This window comes from Oncorhynchus nerka, linkage group LG2 (genome assembly GCF_034236695.1).
Source record: "Oncorhynchus nerka isolate Pitt River linkage group LG2, Oner_Uvic_2.0, whole genome shotgun sequence".
In the NCBI taxonomy this organism is placed as follows: domain Eukaryota; kingdom Metazoa; phylum Chordata; class Actinopteri; order Salmoniformes; family Salmonidae; genus Oncorhynchus; species Oncorhynchus nerka.
In genome coordinates, this window is record NC_088397.1 from 76,306,778 (window position 1) to 76,321,389 (window position 14,612).

A 14,612-nucleotide genomic window follows, 5' to 3' on the forward strand; every position below is an offset into this window, starting at 1 on the left:
GATCAGTGTGGATAAGCTGTTATTACTATTATCACAGGGTCAGGTCAGTGTGGATAAGCTGTTATTACTATTATCACATGGTCAGATCAGTGGGGCTAAGCTGTTATTACTATTATCACATGGTCAGATCAGTGGGGCTAAGCTGTTATTACTATTATCACATGGTCAGATCAGTGTGGATAAGCTGTTATTACTATTATCACAGGGTCAGATCAGTATCGATACGCTGTTATTACTATTATCACAGGGTCAGGTCAGTGTGGATAAGCTGTTATTACTATTATCACAGTGTCAGATCAGTGTGGATAAGCTGTTATTACTATTATCACAGTGTCAGATCAGTGGGGCTAAGCTGTTATTACTATTATCACAGTGTCAGATCAGTGGGACTAAGCTGTTATTACTATTATCACAGGGTCAGATCAGTGTGGATAAGCTGTTATTACTATTATCACATGGTCAGTCAGTGGGGCTAAGCTCATTATCACAATGTCAGGTCAGTGGGGCTAAGCTGTTATTACTATTATCACAGTGTCAGGTCAGTGTGGATAAGCTGTTATTACTATTATCACAGTGTCAGGTCAGTGGGGCTAAGCTGTTATTACTATTATCACATGGTCAGATCAGTGGGGCTAAGCTGTTATTACTATTATCACATGGTCAGATCAGTGGGGCTAAGCTGTTATTACTATTATCACATGGTCAGATCAGTGGGGCTAAGCTGTTATTACTATTATCACAGTGTCAGATCAGTGGGGATAAGCTGTTATTACTATTATCACAGGGTCAGATCAGTATCGATAAGCTGTTATTACTATTATCACAGTGTCAGGTCAGTGGGGCTAAGCTGTTATTACTATTATCACAGTGTCAGATCAGTGGGGCTAAGCTGTTATTACTATTATCACAGTGTCAGGTCAGTGTGGATAAGCTGTTATTACTATTATCACATGGTCAGATCAGTGGGGCTAAGCTGTTATTACTATTATCACAATGTCAGGTCAGTGGGGCTAAGCTGTTATTACTATTATCACAGTGTCAGGTCAGTGTGGATAAGCTGTTATTACTATTATCACAGTGTCAGGTCAGTGGGGCTAAGCTGTTATTACTATTATCACATGGTCAGATCAGTGGGGCTAAGCTGTTATTACTATTATCACATGGTCAGATCAGTGGGGCTAAGCTGTTATTACTATTATCACATGGTCAGATCAGTGGGGCTAAGCTGTTATTACTATTATCACAGGGTCAGGTCAGTGTGGATAAGCTGTTATTACTATTATCACATGGTCAGGTCAGTGTGGATAAGCTGTTATTACTATTATCACAGGGTCAGGTCAGTGTGGATAAGCTGTTATTACTATTATCACAGTGTCAGATCAGTGGGGCTAAGCTGTTATTACTATTATCACAGTGTCAGATCAGTGTGGATAAGCTGTTATTACTATTATCACATGGTCAGGTCAGTGTGGATAAGCTGGTTATTACTATTATCACATGGTCAGATCAGTGGGGCTAAGCTGTCATTACTATTATCACAGTGTCAGATCAGTGTGGATAAGCTGTTATTACTATTATCACAGGGTCAGGTCAGTGTGGATAAGCTGTTATTACTATTATCACATGGTCAGATCAGTGGGGCTAAGCTGTTATTACTATTATCACATGGTCAGATCAGTGGGGCTAAGCTGTTATTACTATTATCACATGGTCAGATCAGTGTGGATAAGCTGTTATTACTATTATCACAGGGTCAGATCAGTATCGATACGCTGTTATTACTATTATCACAGGGTCAGGTCAGTGTGGATAAGCTGTTATTACTATTATCACAGTGTCAGATCAGTGTGGATAAGCTGTTATTACTATTATCACAGTGTCAGATCAGTGGGGCTAAGCTGTTATTACTATTATCACAGTGTCAGGTCAGTGGGGCTAAGCTGTTATTACTATTATCACAGTGTCAGGTCAGTGTGGATAAGCTGTTATTACTATTATCACAGTGTCAGATCAGTGGGGCTAAGCTGTTATTACTATTATCACATGGTCAGATCAGTGGGGCTAAGCTGTTATTACTATTATCACAGGGTCAGGTCAGTGTGGATAAGCTGTTATTACTATTATCACATGGTCAGGTCAGTGTGGATAAGCTGGTATTACTATTATCACAGGGTCAGTTCAGTGTGGCTAAGCTGTTATTACTATTATCACATGGTCAGATCAGTGGGGCTAAGCTGTCATTACTATTATCACAGTGTCAGATCAGTGTGGATAAGCTGTTATTACTATTATCACAGGGTCAGGTCAGTGTGGATAAGCTGTTATTACTATTATCACATGGTCAGATCAGTGGGGCTAAGCTGTTATTACTATTATCACATGGTCAGATCAGTGTGGATAAGCTGTTATTACTATTATCACAGGGTCAGATCAGTGGCTGTTATTACTATTATCACAGCTGTTATTTACTATTATCACAGGTCAGATCAGTGTGGATAAGCTGTTATTACTATTATCACAGTGTCAGATCAGTGGGGCTAAGCTGTTATTACTATTATCACAGTGTCAGATCAGTGGGACTAAGCTGTTATTACTATTATCACAGGGTCAGGTCAGTGTGGATAAGCTGTTATTACTATTATCACAGTGTCAGATCAGTGGGGCTAAGCTGTTATTACTAATATCACATGGTGAGATCAGTGGGCCAAGCTGTTATTACTATTATCACATGGTCAGATCAGTGGGGCTAAGCTGTTATTACTATTATCACAGTGTCAGATCAGTGTGGATAAGCTGTTATTACTATTATCACAGGGTCAGATCAGTATCGATACGCTGTTATTACTATTATCACAGGGTCAGGTCAGTGTGGATAAGCTGTTATTACTATTATCACAGTGTCAGATCAGTGTGGATAAGCTGTTATTACTATTATCACAGTGGTCAGATCAGTGGGGCTAAGCTGTTATTACTATTATCACAGTGTCAGATCAGTGGGACTAAGCTGTTATTACTATTATCACAGGGTCAGGTCAGTGTGGATAAGCTGTTATTACTATTATCACATGGTCAGATCAGTGGGGCTAAGCTGTTATTACTATTATCACAATGTCAGGTCAGTGGGGCTAAGCTGTTATTACTATTATCACAGTGTCAGGTCAGTGTGGATAAGCTGTTATTACTATTATCACAGTGTCAGGTCAGTGGGGCTAAGCTGTTATTACTATTATCACATGGTCAGATCAGTGGGGCTAAGCTGTTATTACTATTATCACATGGTCAGATCAGTGGGGCTAAGCTGTTATTACTATTATCACATGGTCAGATCAGTGGGGCTAAGCTGTTATTACTATTATCACAGGGTCAGATCAGTGTGGATAAGCTGTTATTACTATTATCACAGGGTCAGGTCAGTGTGGATAAGCTGTTATTACTATTATCACAGTGTCAGATCAGTGTGGATAAGCTGTTATTACTATTATCACAGTGTCAGATCAGTGGGGCTAAGCTGTTATTACTATTATCACAGTGTCAGATCAGTGGGGATAAGCTGTTATTACTATTATCACAGGGTCAGGTCAGTGTGGATAAGCTGTTATTACTATTATCACAGTGTCAGATCAGTGGGGCTAAGCTGTTATTACTATTATCACATGGTCAGATCAGTGGGGCTAAGCTGTTATTACTATTATCACATGGTCAGATCAGTGGGGCTAAGCTGTTATTACTATTATCACAGTGTCAGATCAGTGTGGATAAGCTGTTATTACTATTATCACAGTGTCAGATCAGTGGGGCTAAGCTGTTATTACTATTATCACAGGGTCAGGTCAGTGTGGATAAGCTGTTATTACTATTATCACAGTGTCAGGTCAGTGGGGCTAAGCTGTTATTACTATTATCACATGGTCAGATCAGTGGGGCTAAGCTGTTATTACTATTATCACATGGTCAGATCAGTGGGGCTAAGCTGTTATTACTATTATCACATGGTCAGATCAGTGGGGCTAAGCTGTTATTACTATTATCACAGGGTCAGATCAGTATGATAAGCTGTTATTACTATTATCACAGGGTCAGGTCAGTGTGGATAAGCTGTTATTACTATTATCACAGTGTCAGATCAGTGTGGATAAGCTGTTATTACTATTATCACAGTGTCAGATCAGTGGGGCTAAGCTGTTATTACTATTATCACAGTGTCAGATCAGTGGGACTAAGCTGTTATTACTATTATCACAGGGTCAGGTCAGTGTGGATAAGCTGTTATTACTATTATCACATGGTCAGATCAGTGGGGCTAAGCTGTTATTACTATTATCACATGGTCAGATCAGTGGGGCTAAGCTGTTATTACTATCACATGGTCAGATCAGTGGGGCTAAGCTGTTATTACTATTATCACAGGTCAGATCAGTGTGGATAAGCTGTTATTACTATTATCACAGTGTCAGATCAGTGGGGCTAAGCTGTTATTACTATTATCACAGTGTCAGATCAGTGTGGATAAGCTGTTATTACTATTATCACATGGTCAGATCAGTGGGGCTAAGCTGATATTTCTATTATCACACTGTCAGATCAGTGGGACTAAGCTGTTATTACTATTATCACAGGGACAGGTCAGTGTGGATAAGCTGTTATTACTATTATCACAGTGTCAGATCAGTGGGGCTAAGCTGTTATTACTATTATCACATGGTGAGATCAGTGGGCCAAGATGTTATTACTATTATCACATGGTCAGATCAGTGGGGCTAAGCTGTTATTACTATTATCACATGGTCAGATCAGGTGGGCTAAGCTGTTATTACTATTATCACAGGGTCAGGTCAGTGTGGCTAAGCTGTTATTACTATTATCACAGTGTCAGATCAGTGTGGCTAAGCTGTTATTACTATTATCACAGGGTCAGGTCAGTGTGGATAAGCTGTTATTACTATTATCACAGGTCAGGTCAGTGTGGATAAGCTGTTATTACTATTATCACAGTGTCAGATCAGTGGGGCTAAGCTGTTATTACTATTATCACAGTGTCAGATCAGTGTGGATAAGCTGTTATTACTATTATCACAGGGTCAGGTCAGTGTGGATAAGCTGTTATTACTATTATCACATGGTCAGATCAGTGGGGCTAAGCTGTTATTACTATTATCACATGGTCAGATCAGTGGGGCTAAGCTGTTATTACTATTATCACATGGTCAGATCAGTGTGGATAAGCTGTTATTACTATTATCACAGGGTCAGATCAGTATCGTTATTACTATTATCACAGGTCAGGTCAGTGTGGATAAGCTGTTATTACTATTATCACAGTGTCAGATCAGTGTGGATAAGCTGTTATTACTATTATCACAGTGTCAGATCAGTGTGGATAAGCTGTTATTACTATTATCACAGTGTCAGATCAGTGGGGCTAAGCTGTTATTACTATTATCACAGGTCAGGTCAGTGTGGATAAGCTGTTATTACTATTATCACATGGTCAGATCAGTGGGGCTAAGCTGTTATTACTATTATCACATGGTCAGATCAGTGGGGCTAAGCTGTTATTACTATTATCACATGGTCAGATCAGTGTGGATAAGCTGTTATTACTATTATCACAGGGTCAGATCAGTGGGGCTAAGCTGTTATTACTATTATCACAGGGTCAGGTCAGTGTGGATAAGCTGTTATTACTATTATCACAGTGTCAGATCAGTGTGGATAAGCTGTTATTACTATTATCACAGTGTCAGATCAGTGGGATAAGCTGTTATTACTATTATCACAGTGTCAGATCAGTGGGGCTAAGCTGTTATTACTAATCACAGCTGTTATTATTATATTATCACATGGTCAGATCAGTGGGGCTAAGCTGTTATTACTATTATCACATGGTCAGATCAGTGGGGCTAAGCTGTTATTACTATTATCACAGTGTCAGGTCAGTGTGGATAAGCTGTTATTACTATTATCACAGTGGTCAGGTCAGTGGGGCTAAGCTGTTATTACTATTATCACATGGTCAGATCAGTGGGGATAAGCTGTTATTACTATTATCACATGGTCAGATCAGTGGGGCTAAGCTGTTATTACTATTATCACATGGTCAGATCAGTGGGGCTAAGCTGTTATTACTATTATCACAGTGTCAGATCAGTGGGGATAAGCTGTTATTACTATTATCACAGGGTCAGATCAGTGTGATAAGCTGTTATTACTATTATCACAGTGTCAGGTCAGTGTGGCTAAGCTGTTATTACTATTATCACAGTGTCAGATCAGTGGGGCTAAGCTGTTATTACTATTATCACAGTGTCAGGTCAGTGTGGATAAGCTGTTATTACTATTATCACAGTGTCAGGTCAGTGGGGCTAAGCTGTTATTACTATTATCACAGTGTCAGGTCAGTGTGGATAAGCTGTTATTACTATTATCACAGTGTCAGGTCAGTGGGGCTAAGCTGTTATTACTATTATCACAGTGTCAGGTCAGTGGGGCTAAGCTGTTATTACTATTATCACAGTGTCAGGTCAGTGGGGCTAAGCTGTTATTACTATTATCACAATGTCAGGTCAGTGGGGCTAAGCTGTTATTACTATTATCACAGTGTCAGGTCAGTGTGGATAAGCTGTTATTACTATTATCACAGTCAGTCAGTGTCATTACTATTATCACAGTGGGTGTGGCTAAGCTGTTATTACTATTATCACAGTGTCAGGTCAGTGTGGATAAGCTGTTATTACTATTATCACAGTGTCAGGTCAGTGGGGCTAAGCTGTTATTACTATTATCACAATGTTAGGTCAGTGTGGATAAGCTGTTATTACTATTATCACAGTGTCAGATCAGTGGGGCTAAGCTGTTATTACTATTCTCACATGGTCAGATCAGTGTGGATAAGCTGTTATTACTATTATCACAGGGTCAGGTCAGTGTGGATAAGCTGTTATTACCATTATCACAGTGTCAGATCAGTGGGGCTAAGCTGTTATTACTATTATCACATGGTCAGATCAGTGGGGCTAAGCTGTTATTACTATTATCACAGGGTCAGGTCAGTGTGGATAAGCTGTTATTACTATTATCACAGGGTCAGGTCAGTGTGGATGCAGCCTCTATTTTTCTGCCTTGGACCAGTCAATTTATAGCTATACACGTTGAATAAAGCCAGGCTGCCACATCCAACATATATTCAGCAATGAACCCAAATAATGATAAACTGCTGTTTCAGACTTTGAAGCTAACAGACATCACATTCAACTGTTAAGAAGAGGATCACTGTGACTGTCAGCACTTTAGTTTTATCATATCATGTGTACAGACTGGGATTAATACCAGATATTTGAGTTAGTTTAAAAATTGAGGGATCGACACTGGGTGGTTGCGACATTAATGCAACCATTATCTTTATAAGCCCTCCAGAAGACATTCTTGTCATTTCTTGTCAAGAAATCAAACCTCAAAAACTATACTGATTTATTTCCCTTTCATTGTGTTTGGCAAAAACAACTCAAGATATCCGCCTTACTTTTAAACATTGGCAGGATCACACATGGTCCTTACAAAAACCAAATGCACAAATTGAATGCAGACGTACACCAATAGCACAAGACTGCAATGCCTTAAAATACCTTGAAGTCCATGGGTAGTATTAGGTTCAAACCTAATGTCTTTCTGCTTGGCTTATGATGTTCAGGGTCTATTGTCCATATACTCACACCAAACATACTTCCACGACTTTCTATGATCATTGTTGTTGTTGTTTTTTTGATAAATCAGCACATTTCCGAAGACCATTGTGGATTTGTTTTACCCAGAATTACAACTATGCAGGAAAAGTATGTTAGCTGGAAAATTACTCAAGTTGATGTTGCACTGCGGCTTTCTTGGCCTGGTTGTGACAGCTATTGAATCCCTTCAATAACCACTCTCCCACATAACAGGGGCACTTCCTGTACTGTGCGACAGGATTCTCAGCTGTGATTGGTTCAAACTGGCCTGGAGCGGTTGACGAAAATGAGGCACCACAGAGAGTTGTCATTGATCTCATTGTCAAATGAGCATTTAGAGTCACACGAAGACATAACAGAATGGAATCTCATATGAGTTCGGATGCCTTTCCTTTCCTTGCTTTCAGTTTTCATTGTGTCTCTGTTTGAATGTTTTTTAAGAGTTTTACTGGAGTTAAAGTGTATTCTCTCTCTCTCATTCCCATCCTCCCTCTATCTATCACTGTCTCTATCTATATCTCTGTCTCTATCTCTGTGTCTATCTCTGTGTCTGTCTCTGTGTCTATCTCTATGTCTATATCTGTGTTTATCTATGTGTATATCTATGTCTCTATCTCTGTGTCTATCTCTGCACCTATGTATGTATCTATCTCTGTCTCTATCTATATCACTGTCTCTATCTCTGTGTCTGTCTCTGTGTCTGTCTCTGTGTCTATTCCTGTGTTTATGTATGTATATATCTGTCTCTATCTCTGTGTCTATCTCTGCACCTATGTATGTATCTATCTCTATCTCTGTGTCTATCACTGTGTCTCTCTGTGTCTATCTCTGTGTCTATCACTGTGTCTCTCTGTGTCTATCTCTGTCTCTATCTCTGTGTATCTATGTCTCTATCTCTGTGTCTATCTCTGCACCTATGTATGTATCTATCTATATCTCTGTGTCTATCTCTGTGTCTATCACTGTGTCTATCTCTGTGTCTATCACTGTGTCTCTCTGTGTCTATCTCTGTGTCTATCACTGTGTCTCTCTGTGTCTATCTCTGCCTCTAACTCTGTCTCTGTCTTTGTCTCTATCTCTGTCTCTATTCCTGTGTCTATGTCTATCTCTATCCCTCTCTCCCTTTTCCATGTCTAGCTCAAGCTCTGTCTGCCGTTAGGTTTGATGGAGCATCCTTCTGAGGATCCACTGGAATATAAAGAATAAGCCCAAAGAAACTGGTTTTGTTTAGTCTCTGACCACACGCCCGCCGGTGTATAAACCCAACGACTTCCACAACAACACAACAGGAAAAAGGAAGCTGTCACAGGAAGTCTGGAAAGTTGGCCACCTGAGGACGTCTTCAAGCCAAACAGACTAATGATTGAGAAACTTAAACTTAATGTGCACACCTCTCACCCACCCCAGGGGCTGCTATAAGAGCAATCCCCACTCTCCCTCTTTCAATTACCACACTTACACTCTTCCTCTCAGCCTAGGCCTGGTAGAAAAGAGCTTCTCTATGAGGGCAGGAAAAGCAAACAAATCACAATGTTGTAATTTTCACAATTTTCAGTGTACACAATTTTTGAAGCTACTAAACTAGCCATAGAGCATGGGGTGTATACAGTACATTACTCTAACATGGTCTCCTCCATGCTAAACAGACAGTGAGACAGTTCATGAGGGCACTTGTTGTATGTGATGCACAGATCTCAGTTAAGATCTCAGTTAAGATGATTAGGGAAGAGGACTGGCTGAGCTGGACTTTAGGAAGAATGGAGGAATGTTTTTATTGGTGCAGAGAGTAGTAGAACAAATCAGAGACTGATGTGTTTAGTGTAACAGAAAAAGGTCATAGAGGAGAAGGAGGTGAACGGAGGGTGGTTCAAGAACCATAAAGAGATAAAAGTAGTAACAGTAACAGAACGGTACCAGAACAGAATACGGCATCTTAAGAGCAATGTGGTCTTCTCTCTATTTGACCCCTGGGTCATATAGTCTTGTTTATGATTGGCCCCTGGGTCATTGTCTCTAACTCAGTTAAACAGCCCTTGACCCTCAGAGGCTATTAGTGGGAGAGCTGTACTGCATGCAAGCACAGTGTCGCACAGTAAACACACACACCCTTCTTTCCCACCTCAATCCACTGGTGTCAGGGCATGGGTGTATAGCAGTGCTTGATGTGCCCCCCCCCCCCCCCTCTCTATTCCTTTCCAACCCTCTCATCCCTGGTGAGGAACACACCTGTTGAACACTTACCTGACCCACTGTGCCTGCCTCCCAGCCCCTTCTGCAGGCTTGGCTATCCCCTTCGGTTCCCTCTTCTGCCTACACCCCGAGCTGGTTGGAACATCTATGTGTATGTGTGTGACTGTCTACAGGAAGACCCATTCTGACTCTGATAACTGTGAATCTAGATGTAAGTAAAGCCCAAACACCTTTAGCAATAAAGCCACTGTCTTCTCTTACTCCTCTCACTGCTAGGACCTTTCTTCAGTGGTACAGTACGTCAATAGCTAAATGTCTGGTTACAATCCATGCATACAGTACCAGTCAAAAGTTTGGACACACTTACTCATCCCAGGGTTTTTCTTTATTTTTACAATTTTCTACATTGTAGAATAATAGAGAAGACATCAAAACTATGAAATAACACACATGGAATCATGTAGTAACCAAAAAAGAGTTAAACAAATCAAAATATGTTTTATATTTGAGATTCTTCAAAATAGCCAACCTTTGCCTTGTTGACAGCTTTGCACACTCTTGGCATTCTCTCAACCAGCTTCATGAGGTAATCACCTGGAATGCATTTCAATTAACAGGTTTGCCTTTTTAAAAGTTAATTTGTGGAATTTCTTTCCTTCTCAATGCGTTTGAGCCAAAGTTGTGTTGTGACAAGGTAGAGTTGGAATATAGAAGATAGCCCTATTTGGTAAAAGACCAAGTCTACACCTCAAAAGATCAATGACAGGCCATCATTACTTTAAGACATGAAGGTCAGTCAATCCGGAAAATGTTAAGAACTTTGAAGTTTCTTCAAGTTGCAAAAATCATCAAGCACTATGATAAAACTGTCTCTAATGAAGATTGTCACAGGAAAGGAAGACCCAGAGTTACCTCTGCTGCAGAGCATAAGTTCATTAGAGTTACCAGCCTCAGAAATTGCAGCTCAAATAAATGCTTCACAGTGTTCAAGAAACAGACACATCTCAACATCAACTGTTCAGAGGAGACTGCGTGAATCAGGTCTTCGTGGTCGAATTGCTGCAAAGAAACCACTACTAAAGGACACCAATAAGAATAAGAGACTTGCTTGGTCCAAGAAACACGAGCAATGGATATTAGGCCGGTGGAAATCTGTCCTTTGCTCAGATCAGTACAAACATGCGATTTTTGGTTCCAACCGCTGTGTCTTTGTGAGATGCAGAGTAGGTGAACGGATGATATCCGCATGTGTGGTTCCCACCGTGAAGCATGGAGGAGGTGTGATGGTGAGGAGGTGCTTTGCTGGTGCCACTGTCAGTGATTTATTTAGAATTCAAGGTACACTTAACCAGCATGGCTACCACAGCATTGTGCAGCATTGTGCGATACACCATCCCATCTGGTTTGTGCTTAGTGGGACTATCATTTGTTTTTCAACAGGACAATGACCCAAAACACACCTCCAGGCTGTGTAAGGGCTATTTGACCAAGAAGGAGAGTGATTGAGTGCTGCATCAGATGACCTGGTCTCCACAATTACCCGACCTCAAACCAATTGAGATGGTTTGGGATGAGTTGGACCGCAGAGTGAAGGAAAAGCAGCCAACAAGTGCTCAGCATATGTAGGAACTCTTTCAATACTGTTGGAAAAGCATTCCAGGTGAAGTGGGTTGAGAGAATAACAAGAGTGTGCAAAGCTGTCCTCAAGGCAAAGGGTGGCTACTTTGAAGAATATAAAATATAAAATATGTAAAACATTTTATAACACATTTTTGGTTACTACATGATTCCATATGTGTTATTTCATAGTTTTGATGTCTTCACTATTATTCTACAATGAAGAAAATATGAAAAATAAAGAAAAACCTTTGACTGAGTAGGTGTGTCCAAACTTTTGACTGGTACTGTACATATACAGGTATATAAATATATATACATACAGTACAGTATAAAGTATGTGGAAAGATGTCAGTGGAAAAAAGAAGTGACCTTAGAATTGTAAGTCTGCTAGTTGAAACACTTGTGTTAAGATGGGCCAGCAACTTGCATCACAGCCAGCTTACAGTGCATAAATATCAGAAAGCAAAATGCATCCTACATGTATCATATTCCTAATATTAAACAGTGCCATGATGAAGTCTGAAGCTATTTTAGCATATAGAGATGGTTGATCATGTCATTCGGGTCAGACAGATAAACAGAGATATCCTGGTAAGGGTTGGAGGAAAGGATCTCTATCTGGAGTGAAGGACGTTTAATGGTGCAGTAATGTGCCCTATTCTGCTTCTACTGCATTCCTCCCATGCAAGTTGTTGACCTATCCTTTGTATTTGGTCTGTCTCTCTTGACACACAATCTGTTTGTAAGTTTGTCAGTTGATTACTGTCAGTGTTTCCAGATCTAACCTGTGGCCTTTGCGAAAGTCCAGCCCTTTTTATTGCCTTTCATTCATCCTCCCTCCATCACTATCCACCCATTTCTTCCTGTCTCTTTTTCCCCTCCCTCCCTCTGTTTCTCTCTCTCTCTTTGTCATATTGGCTCAAGATGTAATGTTGTGTCTGTACAGAAAGACATGTTTCTTCAGAGCAGCCAAGATGTTTGATGGTAGGTGAAACGTGTAAACACAAAGCAAATTATCAATCTCACGAAGCAAAAATCAACAGCAGGTCTGAGGAAAATAGTTCTATTTTTTCTTGTTTTGAGAAAGGGAAAATAAGGTGAAAAAGATGCACTACATATTTTTTTAGACACATGGGTATTTTATGATTCAAATAATATTTCAGCCAACAGGTTACATTTTTAACAGGTAATCAGGAATGTTTAGCATTTTTTATGACATTGGGGAACAATTGTTGCAGAAATATTTTATTTAGGCTATTTATTGCTTTTAAGAATTGATTTTGGAAATGGTTGATTTTGGTTGATTTTGAAAATATAGGTATTTTTGGAACAATTGGCATCAGATGTGTTGAGAAATACAAAACAGCCAAATAAGGGGTGTCCAATATTTGATAACAAATGAAGCATTTATGGCTAATAATGATGTGGAGAGATTTAGCACATTGGTCAATGTACATATTTCTTATTTCAATTACTTATATCTTAATAATAATATTAACTGCTACTATTTTGGGGAAATACACAAACTGCTTGAACTATGCAAATAAAAAAGTAAAAATCATATGCTTGCTTAGAAAAACCTTGCAATAAAGTGAATGTATTCAATAAAGTATGTTTTACTCTTTAGATGCTTTTGGAATATTCACTCCGTACTTTATAAGAAAAATGATTATCCTAATCATTGATATTATTAGCGTTATTTGTTTTGATCATGTTATTGATGTTGACTAGGCCTATCACTGCCAAAATAATCACACTACTGAGATTGATTGCTCACCTTTTTGTCTGTTATATTAATAGACCTTTACTTAAAATAACATAATGACTCTGTTATATTATATCATGTGTATGTCTGGATAAATAAACCTGATGATATCATGTAGACTTTGAAGACTGACTGGATTTGTGGAAAACACTGTATCATTGTCCCTTGACTTTCAGTATTTCTTTGAAACTTTCTCTTCTGCATTTGACTGACAGATTATCACCATGGATTGTAAATAAGAATGTGTTCTTAACTGACTTGCCTAGTTAAATAAAGATTAAATAAAATAAATAAATACTCGACAAAACACGGAGGTCAAACTTGATTGCTTCGCATGGGGAGCACTTTGTGGATTGTGCTATGGTCAAGAGCCTGCTACTATTCACAGGGAACTCCTCTTTTGAAGTATATTTTCATTTCTATAAGGTAAAGCGATCTGTCATCTGTTTGTTCTTATTGACATTGGTAGCCTAGTGGTAGAGTTTGACAAAGCAACTTGGTCATCGTTTATGCCACAAACAATTATATAGATATTTAACTAATGAAGTAAGTTGCAGGCTGTTGAGAGAGGCAGATCTCACATTGACTAAAGCTATGATGTGTCATGCCAGTGAAATCACATTCAGTCAGGTTAAAATGCTCAATGAGGAAATTGAAGTACACAAGATAAAAGTGTACAGTGTTGGCAAAAAGTTTTGAGACTGACACAAATCTAAATTTCCGTAAAGTTTGCTGCTTCAGTGTCTTTAGATATTTTTGTCAGATGTTATTATAGAATACTGAAGTATAATTACAAGCATTTCACAAGTGTCAAAGGCTTTTATTGACAATTACATAAAGTTGATGCAAAGAGTCAATATTTAGGGTGTTGACCCTTCTTTTTCAAGACCTCTGAAATCCGCCCTGGCATGCTGTCAATTAACTTCTTGGCCACATCCTGACTGATGGCAGCCCATTCTTCCATAATCAATGCTTGGAGTTTGTCAGAATTTGTGGGGTTTTGTTTGTCCACGCATGTGTTTCAGACATAAATCAAATCAAATCAAATCAAATGTTATTTGTCACATACACATGGTTAGCAGATGTTAATGCGAGTGTAGCGAAATGCTTGTGCTTCTAGTTCCGACAATGCAGTGATAACCAACAAGTAATCTAACTAACAATTCCAAAACTACTGTCTTATACACAGTGTAAGGGGATAAAGAATATGTACATAAGGATATATGAATGAGTGATGGTACAGAGCAGCATACAGTAGATGGTATCGAGTACAGTATATACATATGAGATGAGAATGTAGACAAAGTAAACAAAGT

At 39.2% G+C, this 14,612-nt stretch overlaps 1 protein-coding gene across 4 annotated transcripts in view; it reads left to right on the plus strand.

Annotated features, from left to right (window-relative positions):
* Nucleotides 1-13,422, plus strand: part of LOC115121843 (pleckstrin homology domain-containing family A member 6-like) — a 340,805-nt gene extending 327,383 nt beyond the window's left edge. For all 4 annotated transcript variants that reach the window (XM_065002730.1, XM_065002729.1, XM_065002731.1 and 1 more), the window contains one exon: nucleotides 8,859-13,422. The gene's annotated coding sequence lies outside the window, so the exon portion shown is untranslated. The remainder of the gene's footprint in view (nucleotides 1-8,858) is intronic.
* The last annotated feature ends 1,190 nt before the right edge of the window (nucleotides 13,423-14,612 follow it).